Source organism: Artibeus jamaicensis, unplaced genomic scaffold, assembly GCF_021234435.1.
Source record: "Artibeus jamaicensis isolate MK-2021 breed Jamaican fruit bat unplaced genomic scaffold, CSHL_Jam_final contig_76, whole genome shotgun sequence".
Classification (NCBI taxonomy): Eukaryota; Metazoa; Chordata; class Mammalia; order Chiroptera; family Phyllostomidae; genus Artibeus; species Artibeus jamaicensis.
In genome coordinates this window covers 25,671,599-25,684,865 of record NW_026521954.1, presented here as the reverse complement: position 1 = coordinate 25,684,865, position 13,267 = coordinate 25,671,599, and the positions used below count along the sequence as shown (strand labels likewise).

Below are 13,267 nucleotides of genomic sequence, written 5' to 3'. Positions count from 1 at the left end.
TACCCGGCTGAGAGCATGGTGTTCACCCTAGTTCATGATGAGAGTGCTCAGCTCCAGGCGGCAGAGGAAACCTCTCGAAGTCAGATCCCAACCCAGACGGTCCGAGCCAGCCACACGGTATGATTCCAGGCCAGGCTTCCAGCTCCCGGAGGTCCCAAGCCGCTCACGGGCTGGAGCGGCCCTGACGTGGCCAGCCTTTCCTGCCTTTGTCGTCCACCCGAGACATTTATTAGAACGAAACTATCCTGCGAAGCATTCAAGTGTTTCGATTTCAGTCTTGCATTTTATAACATGGGGAGTCACACGCTGGGCGAGCTTAGACAGAAACATTTGTCATCCTATCACAGGGGTTTACAATGGTGACTTTTATTCCCTACAGGAGGTAAATGCTGGTTGACAGGTACACATGCTAGTTCTTTTTCTTATTGTACATCTTAGTTGTCGTCAGGCTTTCTTTACACCTACATGTTTCAGACTTTCTGACTGGATGTTTCACATTGTCCAGTGTGTCACCGGAGTGGAGGCTTCACAGCACGGAGCGCGGTCTTATCCCAGTCAGGTGCGGGCTGCGCCTGCGGACGCCGGATGTCCGTGGGCGCCGTGAGCCTGACCTGAGCCTCACGCCGCGTACACAGGCGACTCGGAAGGGACCCCAGGCACACATGTGGGACTGTGAGACTCTAGGAAAAACACCAGGCGGTGTCTTTGAGATTTAGGGCTGGACAAAGACTTCTCACTTGTATTCAACACTGGAAGTACAGCCCACACAAGGAAGAACTGATAAATGGGACTTCACCCAATTAAAAACACGTGCTTTGCTGAACAGTCTGTAAAGAGGGTGAAAAGACAAGCTGCAAACTGGGAAAAAATATTTACAAACCACAATGTGATAAAGGACTAGTATCTGAAGTAAATGAAAAACTCTCAAAATCCAATAGTAAAACAACTAGACTAGAAAATGGTTAGGAAACATCACTGAAGAAGAGGTACAGATGTTCCATATCATTAGCCACTAGGGGGATGAGATTAAACCACATGTCTACCAGAATGGCTAACATAAAAAATAGTGATGACCCCAGTGCTGGTGGGGACACGAACTGGAAACGGCCGCTCTGGGAAAGCTGGTGGTTTCCTAGAAACAAATGAACCTGCAGCTCCTGGGGGGCTCGGCAGTGACGCCCCTGGGTGTCTGTCCCGGAGACATGAGGACCTGTGTTGTCACGGAAGCCTGGGCGCGAGCGCTGCTGGCCGCTGCATTTCTGAGCGCCAGAAACTGGACACAGCTGGCTGACTTGCTTGCGGTCAAAGACTGAGTTAGTCGCCAGAACAGAACAGGCTGCTGGGCACTGAGACCCTGCCAGTCCCCTGTTCAGGGCCAGCCTTGTCTCCTTCCTGTCCCTCATCCCTTGCAGGAGTGGCTTGTTCTCAGTGTTGGCCAAGGGCCGGCTGTGGCTTTCACTTGGGCTGCCCCCACCTGTGGAATTGACTTTTTGCTGGGATGAACCCTCTGAAAGGCTCTGCGGCTGCTCTGCAGTCCCACGCGTGCGTGGCCTTCATGGTGGCAGTGAACAGTGAGTGAGCGCGTGGTAGCTAATGGAAAACACGAGGGCATTGAGCTGCTCCTTCGCAGCTGGCTTCTGTGGTGCTCACGGGCATTCCGGTCTGTGTTTAACCCTGCGCACCGCACCCCCTTCAGTTCTGTGCTGTGTTGCCTGGCAGGGCTCTGAGGGTCTGGCACAGCTCCTCCTACTAGTGTCCAGGCGTGCCAACACTCCACTAGAGAGTGAGTTGGTAAGCGGGCCGCATCGGTGACCGCCCAGTGTTTGTCGCAGGACCCGGTCATTTCCATGGAGATACATGCTTTCCCCTTCCCTTTCTGTTGTCCACAAGTATCTACGAAGTGTCTCATCAGTGCTTGACTTTGGGGATCACAGGTGGTTGCGTTCCTCATGCTGAGTTGCTCAGAGTCTCAGAGCCTTTCTTCCTGACGTGCCCCCTCCGTTAACGATGGCCTTAGCCCACTGCCTTTCTGACAGGAGCGCTCCGGCCCCTTCTCCCCTGCCCCCCACCTGTGAACATCTTCCACGTGCACAGTCTTCCCTCTAGGCTCACTGTCACAGCCCTGAGTTGTTGGCACCTCATCCTAGTGTCCCTTTGAAACCGGAAAAGCCGGCATTCATGCTGCCTGTCATAACCAGGACCAGTAAGTAGAGACGAGGATTGGATTTTTACAGGCGCTGTATTCAGATGCCAGTGGTCTGAGAAGACAGCGGGCTATGTATCCTTGACACCTCCCCGCAAGTCGACCTCTTTAAGGAGCAGAGCCGGAGGTGTGGGGTCTGGGACCAAGGTCAGTGGGAAGAGAGTAGCCGGTGGCTGGCTTGGAGCTGGGGTTTTCATTATCTGCTGATCAGCAGTTTTTTATTGGTGCCCTGGGCACTCCCTCCCTGGGACCCCAGGGTTTGGACTCCGCCTCTGTCCCTTGCAGACCCCCTGGGGCCCAAAGGCCAAACTGCCCCTGGACTCGCCATGCATTCTAGTCCCTGGAACACCTGCCTTCCACATGCGGAGTCACTTGAGCCTGTCAACTGTGGCTGAAGCTAAAACCTTTAACCCTCGAGCTGCCCCGTCCCTTCAGTTCTCCCTCCACCGCAGCAGGGCACTCTCTGTGCTTCAACTCCTCCTGCCCTCAGAGTGGCCTTCTGGGAACACGAGGGAGCTGTGTGCATCCGCCTTGGAGCCTTCGCACAGAAGCCGAGCCTTCTGGTAGAGATCCTTATCTCAGGTGGGGGGCGGGCAGCCCTCCTCCGGGCCAACAGACCTCCTTCTGCCTCCCTGAGCCGGGGACGTCCCCGGGGACCGCAGGGGCACCAGCAACAGTGGTGGCTCTAGAGTCTGAAGGCCTTGTGTCCTGGTTCTAGTGTAGGCTGGCTGTCCCCGCAGAGGTCCATTTCTGGGCGTTCTGGTGTCATTCTCTAAGAAATGGACACTGTGCAGTAACTCAGCACATCACCCCCGGCTGCCAGGAGGAGTCGTGAGACAGACGCCTGGCGGAACACTTTGTAAGGCCTCGCACACCAGAGGGACGACCTTGTGTGAGCAGCCTTTCTGGAGTGATTGTGTGAAACTCTCTGAAAGACACACACTACCTGTGTCGCATCGCCTGTGACGGGGGCAGGGGGACCCAGTTCAGGGCAGCTCACAGTGTTATGGGGGCTGGAGACGCCCACGAGGACCCCCTCCCCCACCCTTGCGCCTAGAAAGCAGGAGGCTCTTTCCTGTCTATATTTGGTGGCATTGTCTCAGTGCTGGAGGGACGGGCCTGTGCAGGGAGGGCTGGAGGAGAACGTCGGCCTCTCTGCCGACTGGCCAGTCTGTGTCCCATGGGAGGGGGGGAGTCATTTTCTGGGCACTCGCCAAAGTCTTGCTTCACCCAGCGGCTCACACAGGGAGCAGCATTCCAAGTAGAGGGTCTGTTAGAGACAGCTGGACTGGGTTTGTCCGGGGCAGTTGTGGCTTTTGTGGCCTCGACACGGTCCGAGACAGAGCTGCCAGGACTTGCAGCCTCCTGGGGGGTTCAGGTCAGCTGGGGGCTGGGGGTGGTCCTCACTGCTGCAGGCTGAGCCTTCTTCACCTGGGACAGAATGGCCCGCAGCGAAGCCTTTCTGTGAGGGTCAGACAAGACAGTGTCCCAACCGATGTGGCAGCTCCGGAGGCTCGTATCCTGAAAGCTGGAGTTGGGGCAGAAAGTGACATGGAGCATATGGAGGGCACTTCAGTTCCTTCAGAAAGAAGGGGGGGGGAGGGAGGGAGGGAGAAAGGAAGGAAAGATGGGAGGGAGGGCGGATGGGTGGGTCTGTGTCCCCCTTCTCCCTCGCTCCCTCAGCTGCTGTGAGTGGGGTGTGTGTCCTGTCTGGTCTACTGGGTAGGATGGTGGCTGAGTCCTCTGCTTTCACTTTTGATTCTTAGTGGGAAAGGGTACTTTGGTGACTTTCCTGGTTGATGGCCGAAGTTCCTTTTTATCGCTGTTAGTGCCAGGAGCTGGAAGTAACCCCTGCCTTTTAGACATCGCCCTCTCATTGAACTGTTAAGCCAAAGTGAGACCAAAGGGAGGGCCTGACCTCAAGTGACCTTGCTCATGGGCAGCTGGGGGCAGGACTGGAGTCCCCAGCACCTCCCGGCGCAGCAGCCCTCTGCTTTGTGTGTGGGTGGCCTCTCTATGGCCGTCCTTGATAGGACAGCGCACCGGCGCTGTGTGCCCTCCGTCGAAGGGGCTCTCAGGGGGTTCTCCCAGGGCACATGGGTGGGCCTAGTTTTCTTTCCCGCAGCCTCTCGGCTCACCACTGATCTGGGGCTTCCTATGGCTGAAACACGGCCGGGGGAGGGGGTCCTTCTGTCTGTGGAGGACCAGAGTGGCTTTCACCTGGGGGTTTCCTCGTGTGGACTGGAATATGTCTCCCACACGGGGTCCTTTATGCTGAAAGCAGAACTATAAACACTTTTTAGGGGGCAGAGGCTGACCCGGCTCCCTCCACTTGGCTCCCTCGTGCTGTGTTCAGCTCCCGGGGGGTGTTCACTGAGCGCAGCCCCAGTGTGAGCTGGAACAGTGGTGTGCAGCCCCAGCTGCACGGGGGCTCTCAGGAACGCCCTCGCGCCATGCCACTCCCAGCCGTAGATTCTCCAGGCAGGGAGCTTCAGCATCAACAGGCTCAGAAAGCTCCCGGTAACTCTGAGGGATGTGCAGTTCGGGAACGCATATCCATGGGGGGTCGTCAGCCCCAGGTGATGCATGCAGTGTGTTCTGCTCTCACCAGCTTCCGATGGCTTTGGGTGGTTAAAGAACATGGTAAGAACAGATGTGGAGGTCACAGTGATGCCACACCCTACTAACCACCCCCCCCCCCCGCCCCCGGATGTGTTCACCAGCTGTCCAGTTTATTCTGGTGTCTGCCCGTTCTAGCGGTTCTCCAGGGGAGCATGGCCTCAGTTTGCCAGGCAGGACCGCGGTGAGCCCGTTGTGGGTCCGGGGCCTGGAGTACCCCTGACCCCCGCCTCTTGCCTGGTTAGGACCTGGCAGCTCATACACACACCTCTTCCGGCATGGGTTGTGGGGTCAGGCCTGTCTGGGTTTTGCTAACTAGCTGTGTACTTTGGGGCAACTGTTAAAACTGGTGAAACTGACTTCAGGTGTGAAATTGGAACACAGGCGCCATCACCATCTCTCACCAAGTTTGGAGGGTTGGGTGCAAATGCGCACGAAAGTGCTTTGCTCAGCGCCTCTGCCTAGCAAGGTGGCTGTCACTGTGTTTCTGCTGTGAATATTCAGAGCTAGTGAATTGCCCAAGAGGCTCCATCAATAGTCCTTGAACCTGGGATTTCCAGAGTTCTAACTGGCAGGGTCAGCGTGCCCCCTGGTGCCAACCTCGACTCTCAACTGCAAGGAGCCAGGGCCCCTCTCGGAACTGGGGCATCGCCCCTGGAGGCTGCCTGGTCTGTGTGGGCGACCAGCCCGGGGGCTTTCTTTGTTTTTCTTCCTGGACCTTCTGTGTGACTTCTGGCACCAAAGGAGTCACTTCAGTGTCTCTCCGGTGTGCGCTTGCGCTGCAGAAGCTTGCCGGTGGCCTCACCCACCTGCTTCCCCGGCCACCTGGGCTTTTCCTGGAGTGCTTATTGGTCCTATACCTGTGTATGCGTGTTCGCCTGTTCCCCACTGGGTCCTGCCTGTATGAGGACTATTGTCCTTGTCACTGCACTGCTCGCTCCTCCACACTTCGCAGTGGTGGTGTTCACCAGATATTTAGCCAACCATAATCTAGCAGAACACAGGATAAACCGCAAGTAAGGGTCGAAGCCGCATCGACCAAATGGAGGGAATCAATTTGATGATGCAAGTTTAAAATGTTTTAGTGCTAACTTAGTTCAGTAATTCTTTATAGAGTGTCTCATAAGCTAGGCAGTGGGGACAGGAAGATGGTGTTCTATGATCCCTGCCCTCCTGGACGTGCAGCCTAGTGGGTGGACAGACACACAGACATGTGCCCGTAATATAACCCTGCTGAGTGTCAAGAGGAAGGCAGTGCTCCGCGCACTTGGAGCACGGAGCAGGGCTTGTATGTGATGAGCACCTGCAGCAGCCAACACGTCACCGGAGACCCTCTCTGCGCAGCCGCGCTGGCAAGGCCCCCCCACCCCCCATGAGTAGGTGTCTCAGACCAGGCCGTTTCCTCCCATGGCCGGGGCATTCGGCCCGTCAGGTCTCTAAGGACCCCGGGCCATCTGACCGTGAAGGCTGTGCTGAGCGCTGACTTCGAGGCTCACCATGTCATCTCATCTCCTGGGGGGTGGAGGAGGAACCCCACTCAAAAGAGGGCCTTGTTTACCTATAATTACTGGGACTTTGCTGCCTAGTTCGGGGCCAGGGCCTCATTTGCGAGCCCGGGAGCGGATTGGTCTGTCTGGTGCTCAGCTGTGAGGAGAGCGCCCCTGGGCGCACTTTCCTTGAAGGAGCAGCGTGTTCTCGTGCATCTCAGAAAATGTCAGTGAACAGCCCAGGTGCTGGACTTGCGGTCCTGTCTGCACACCTCTGGGGGGTGGGGCTGAATGCTTTACTTCCTTGTGAACGCCACTGCCACACAATTGACTGCGTTGGCTCGGAGAGAGACAGGACCGTTTGGCTCCTGCAGACCCTTGCCAGCCTCATCCTGCATAGAGTCTTGTTCAGTTCTGAGGATGTTAGCGATATTAACTCACCAAATTCTCATCGTGACCTTATGGGGACAGTCCCCTACTCTCATGACCCTCGTCTGATGGATAAGGAAACAGAGGCACAGAGAATGAAGAAACTCGGCCGCAGTCACGGGACTGGCGAGCGGCGGCCCTGGCATGCGACCCCAGTGTCGGACCCAGACTCACTCTTAGCCACTGCTGCAGGGCTGCCTGCCTGCCAACCCCGCCTGCGCGTGTGCCATCTTCTTCTAGGGAATCAGGACCCTGGAGCTCATGCGGCCTTGTCCCCACCATGGTCCCAGCACCTGGCACCACACCCAGCACAGAGCGGCCTTTGCTGAATGGCAGTGTGAGTGACCGTGAATTCCACCTCGTCTCTAAACCTCGCAGTGCTCGCATAGCTGTTCTCGTGTGACCCCCACAGTCGTGAGATGTGGAGGTTTTCCTCCCCTTTTGCAGGAGAGGACACTTCCCCCAGCAGGGGACGTGCGGCAGGTTCACAGGTTAAACTCTGGGCTGTGTATCCCAAGTCCGGGGAGCTTTTTGTCCTCTGGTGAGGGGTGCCAGGAGGAAGCACAGGTCGGAGGCTTTGTGACCCTCAGAGTCGGTGGGTGAGAAGGACCGACCTGTGCTGACACCTCGGATCGCTCAGGTCTCTGCTGCGGCTCCTCAGGACACACATCTTCTGCCAACGCCAGCCGTTCCTGCGTGCAGCCTGCTGGGGGTCAGGTTTGACCGCTTGCGCTTGACTGGACAGTGGTTTGTTTTCTCAGGGACAGGATTGGAGATCTCAGTGACGTCCACGCGGTTTTTGTCTCTCTTCTTCTGCTCCTCACTCGCCACCCCTCACGGCCCTTCCCTCCCTCCCCCGTCCTCTCCCGTTAGCTAATGCCGCTCTCTGCTGTTTGTCTTCTTACATTCTCTCCGAATGTCAGAGAAGTTGGCGTTTCTTCCATGTAGTCAGAAAATCGACCTCACACAGACAAAATGAAGGAAGCAGAGCTCTTAGGAGAGCATAGCGTTTCTTCCTGACTGAAAAGGAAATACACGTTCAATCAGAACATTTGGAAGTAAAAGAGGACATAGGAGGGAACGAGTGTCCCGAGCACATGTCACCACTACTGACGTTTTGGTTCCGTGCAGCATGGACATACGGGCCTGCCGACCGCACCCAGAGAGGCCTGCAGACGGGCCTGCCCTGGGCTGCAGTCTGGGAACTTGGGTGCCGGGAGGGTTTCCCAGCCTTAACTGGAAAGAGTGGCCCACGGGCCTACCCTGTCTCTGTGCAGACAGTGGGGTTCACACCTGAACACCTGCTTTCCTCCTGGAGTTCGGTGCCTGCCCGGCAGAGGGTGCCATGTGACCGGCCCCCAGTAAAACTCGGGGCACTGGGTCTCTGGGGGGCAGCACTCCACAGGCATCCTCACAGCTTAGTGCTGGGGGCACTCCGTGTGTCTTCTGTGTCCACCCTGGGATGGGGCTCAGGAAGCTGGAGCCTGGGTGCCTGTGGCTCCACCCCAGGCGCCTTGTCCCTTTGCTGATTCTGCCTCGTGTCCTTCCCTGTCATGGGTGCAGCTGTGCGCCCGCCTGGTGCCGGGTTCCGGCAGCTTCCCTGGAGGCATGGAACCCGGGGTGGCCTCGGGGACCCCGACAAGGGCTACTCCTCTTCTTTTTCTAAACTTAGATAAATACGCATTTGCTTTTCATAAAATGGGTATTATATCTTTTCGAGATCTCTTTCAACAAATACCAATGAGTATTTTGTCTTATCAAATATTCTTTCGAAACATTTTTAGTTTTCTCACACTGTATCTGAGATGTTTATGAAATGTAGGACGTGTGCATTTCACAATTTATGCTGAGGCTACAGGTGATGACAGCCCTTGTTTTGGGGACAGACTTGGAAATCCCAGTGGCGCCTCTGTTCTTCTGCCCCTCACTCGCCGCCCCGCATGGCTGTGTGCACCTCTGATCATTGTCCATGGCCAGCCGTCCATGGCGAGAGGCGATGGGAGGGCAGGGTCCCGCGTGCGGCTGATCTGTCCCTCAGAGCAGTGGTCTCTGTTCATACTCATCAGCAATGCATGAGCATGGCCATCGCCCCGAATCCTCACTAATGCTAAGTGTAATCGTTTAAAATAATTGTGTGTCGAGCCCTGGCTGATGCGGCTCAGTGGATTGAGTACTGGCCTGTGAACCAAAGGGTTGTCTGTTCGATTCCCAATCCCGGCACATGCCTGAATTGCGGGCCAGGTCCCCGGTGGGGTGCGCATGAGAGGCAACCACACATCAATGTTTCTCTCCCTTTCTTTCTTCCTCCTTCTCCTCTGTCTTAACAAAATAAAATAAAGTAAATATGTGTCACTTTGGTACGTAATAGGTGGCATCATTCTGGTTTGCATTTTCGAGTACTAGTGCGGTCAGTGATTTGGTAGGTGGTCACCAGACACGTTCTCTGACCGCTGCTGTGGGCTGTGACAGTGCTTGCAGGGCCTGGGGAAAGGGTCCGGCTTCGCTCTGCGGTGCCCGTCGGACCTTATGTCCCCCGAGGCTGGTGCTTATGAAGTGGGGGAGGGCCCTCTGCTGGCTTGCTGCGGGGTGCCAGCATCAGCGTCTCCACTGGGATAGGGCCGTGCCTTTCTCGTGGACTAGGAGGCCCCAGAAGGTGAAAACCTCAGTAAGTGAATGAATCCTCCGTAATTACAAAAGCAACTCAGGAGACAGCTGTGGGGACGCAGAGGGAAGAAAGGAGCTTGGGCTGAGGGTGTCTGTGGGGGGATCCCCTGCCTGGGGATGGGTGGTGCCCGTGGAGGCAGGTTCACTGGGCCGGGCAGGGCAGAAGTGGACGGTGCTGCAGCAGAGTCCACACCTCCCATGTGCTGCTCCGGACATGGACCGCCTGTCCAATTGTCCCCTTGACCCCATTTAAGGGACAGGCGCCATGGGAAGGGCTGTACGCCTTCGTGGCTGCCCGACCCTGGGAGCCGGCAGCCGGCCACACCTGTAGCTGGGCAGCGAGGCCTTGCTCGAGGTGGAGCCGGAGCATCTGCGTCTACCACACAGCTGTCCCTGCTGCTGGCGGGAGACATGGCTGACGCAAGCAGCCTGTGGGGACAGGCTGGAGAGGCCTACGGGGCAGGAGCGGGTTTGGGGGCTGTTTGTGTGCAGGCAACTCTGTACTTTGATTCTGTTTACCTGAGGTGGCGTGGGAGGCATCTCATGGATGAGGGGGGTGTGGCAGCTCAAGTCCCTCAGGTCCCTTGGGTGAGACAGTAGTGGCAGACAGCATTCGTGGGTGTGTGCGTGTGCATGGGCGTTCACATGTGTGTGTGCGCATGTACATTCCTGTCCACACATGCATGTGTGTGTACACGCACTCCTGTGCACACACATGCATGTGTGTGCGCGCATGTGTGTGGCAGTTATTTCTAACGTCTGGAAGAAGCCTGGGTGGGGAGCAGAGACTGGGCTTGGAGATTGTAGTCAGTGGAGATTCGCTCTGTTTTGTATAATTCTGAGTTTTTACTCTTGCTATTTTGTGTCTTAATTACTTTTAATAACATTTGTAATTAAAGCAAGATTACTTTTGAAAATTTGAAGAAAACACTACATAACCTGTGACCATGGGCAACCACTGCACCTCTGAGCCTCATTTTCCTCATCTGTGAAATGGGGGGATATGGACTGGTTCTCGGGGGCTGTAAGGAGAGCTGAGTGAGAAAAAGGCAGAGCCTGGCAGCTCGTAAGTGTATAACAAATACTGTTATTACTTCAGCATTTCATTGGAAAGAGAATTATGGTTTATGGTATACATGCCGCTGGGCTTGTCATCAGTTGGAAAGGGCTTGAACTTGATTCCATACGGAAAAGTGCCACTTGGGCTGGGGGTGGGGCTCTGGGCCGTGCGCCCTGGAGGCCTCCTGGGCTCCCTGCTCCTCGTCTCTCGTCTGTGCACGGGCTCATTCACCCTCTCCGGTTGCAGGGCATGCAACAGACACGGAGACGCTCAGCTGTGACAGAGAAATTGAGGAAGAGGCATGTACCACGGAGCTGAGCCCAGGTGGCCCCGTGTGGACAGCTGGTTCCTCTGCCTCTTTATGGCTGCAGAGGACCCAGCCAGGGTGTGGAGTCCGCCCAACAGCCCCATCTGCTCATGTTGTCATTTGCTGTCATCACAACAGCAGCAGCTGAAGGGACAGCTTGCCTTGATTTGCATATCTGGGTGTTTATGCTATTTATAAACAATTAGAAATGGCATGAAAGCCTGTTCGTGGCAAGCTGACAAGTTCAGCCAGACGCAGGCCAGTCTGTTATGCGCTCTGCACGGGTGTGGGCACAGAGTGTTCAGATACGCAGGCACGCTTATCCGTGTGCAGAAGTTTCTCTTAAAAACAGGCGTTCGGCCATCGGCCAGATGGTTTCCGGGCTTCCCCAAAATGTGAGGGTCTGACCGTTGGACAATGGGAAACCTGGAGCGGTCTCAAAGCACTGCATGGTTTTTATGTGCCCCCCCCACTGTTCTATCATAAGGACAGAAGAATGGAGGGGTGTCAGTTCACACGGGCTCTCGACACAGTTAATGCGCCCCGTCCTTCCTTTGGCGTCCTAGTCCCTCTCTATGTCCCATGACGTTGGCCTTCCTCCCTGTGCCCTGCTCCAGAACACTCACCGCTGTTCGGTGCATCTCTCTCTGCCTGTGGCAGCCTGGGCCCTCGGGAGGCCACGCGCCCGCTCCGCACCTGCTGCTCCGTCAGCTGCGCTTGTGCACAGGCGAGGCCGTGTTCCTTGAATGGACGGGTTGCGGAGCGTTGTTTCGCTCCCCTCTGCTGTGCATGAAAAGGGCTTTGGAGAAAGCGGTGTGAACGGGGAGGGAGCGTTGTAAGCCATGCAGTTTCCCAGGCTGCTCCTGGGCAGCGTGTCATCCCAAACAGCCCCCTGGGAAAGGCGTGGCGCTGGAATGGACGCAGAGGCTCCTTCAGGGGAGTTGGTAGCTCAGCACCCAGTTGTCCACCTCAGGCCGTGACGCCCGCAGGCGGTGAGCATCTGTGTCAGCCGCTGCTGTAGCTCAGAGTCACTCTTGCACGCAGAAAACGAAGCCCGAGGCACAGGGAAGTGAAGGTCACCGAGACAGAGCTGGGGCCAGGATGTCCCGGGGTCTCCCAGAGGCTTTGGATCTCATGCCCTTCTTGATGCTGACGCGCACCCTCTTCCTTGTCACCCGAGGCAGAGGGCCTGCTCCGGAGTCACAGGTGCGGAGGGAAGACCCTGCCACTTCCACTGACCTTCATGAGCCTGGGCCTTGTGTCAGAGAAAGTAGTGATTTTTCACCATGACCACACTTTGCTCAGTGCCTTCACTTTTCTCATAAGTTTCATGAAACAAGTTAAGACAATAGAAGGAGTTTGGAAACAGCAACTTTAGAATAAAGAAAAGATCAGACCAGGGAATCGCCATTTCTCCGCCAGTCCCAGTCTTGAAGGGCAGCGTCTCACACCCTCTCTGAGACGCAGCCTGGGTCTCAGTGGAGACCACATGGCCTGCCAGCAGCCTCAGCTTCAGAGCAGCAGATGCAGCGCCTGTGACCTCCAGCAGCTAGGGGCCTCATTAATTCTGCATTTGAGTGACGGCAGAAGCAGATGGCGAGGGGGCGACTACTCAGATGTGTGGCTGCTGAGAGCTTTTCCCTCTGGGCCTTACTGGGACTTGAGAGTGGCCAGTCCCCTGGAGAGCTGATTGTAATCTGTCCCCTCCCCAGCTGCTGGGTTCTTTTCCATCCTGGTTCCAGGAGGGTTGCTTCTGTTGTCAATAGCAATCTATTGACAGATTGCTGGTTGTTTATAGAATCGTGGACACTTATTTGCACCCGAAATCTAAAGCAGAGCTATCAAAAGATGGTCTTCTCTGTTGCGCTTCTAGTCTGGGTGGTGGGTTTTGATGTCACATAAGCAAATTGTGACTCTTTAATAGTCAGTTGTGCATATTGCTGGTGAGTATCAGAGGTGTGTCTGTGGCCTCTTTCATCCAAGGCTGTGAGCCGGGACACAGGACCCGGTTTGCCAAACGACTGTGTGGGAGTGACATTGAGCCCAGGGAGGAGCGCGGTTAAACAGCCCTCCCTCACTCCGTCTGAGTTTGGGACTCACGTCAGGACCGGTGGAGCTGCAGCAGAGCTGTCCCCACCGTGGTAAGATCAGAGCGGCTTGCTGGGAGGGCCTGTTCCTGCTTCCTCCAGTCAGCACAGGCCCTTCCCTGGGGTGCTCCTGCCCCCACCCCTGCCCAGTGAGGGCCTGCTGTGCAGATGGAGAGCAGTCGGGCTGGCCCAGCACCCAGCGTCTGGTCCTGCAGGCCAGGTGCCGCGGTGGACCCGGGGGTACTGTCATCGGGGTGCTCTGGGGACTCATCGTGCGTGGAAAGCTGTGGAAAGCTGTGGAAACATGTGACACCTCATGTCTGAGGTCAGAAGTCAGGGCTACATGCGGCACAATGGCGGAGTGTGGAGGGCAAGGCCTCATAGGGTGTGAGCTCTCTTAAAGGAGCACTG

At 56.3% G+C, this 13,267-nt stretch overlaps 1 protein-coding gene across 6 annotated transcripts in view; it reads left to right on the top strand.

Moving 5' to 3' along the window:
• The window catches only part of AFAP1 (actin filament associated protein 1), a 94,257-nt gene that overhangs the window by 15,573 nt on the left and 65,417 nt on the right, over nt 1-13,267 (top strand). Inside the window, exon 1 of one of the 6 annotated variants that reach the window (XM_037126775.2) lies at nt 3,492-3,581. The exons of the other annotated variants lie outside the window; for them this stretch is intronic. The gene's annotated coding sequence lies outside the window, so the exon portion shown is untranslated. Of the gene's footprint in view, nt 1-3,491; nt 3,582-13,267 lie in introns of those variants that run through there. 6 annotated transcript variants of the gene reach the window in all.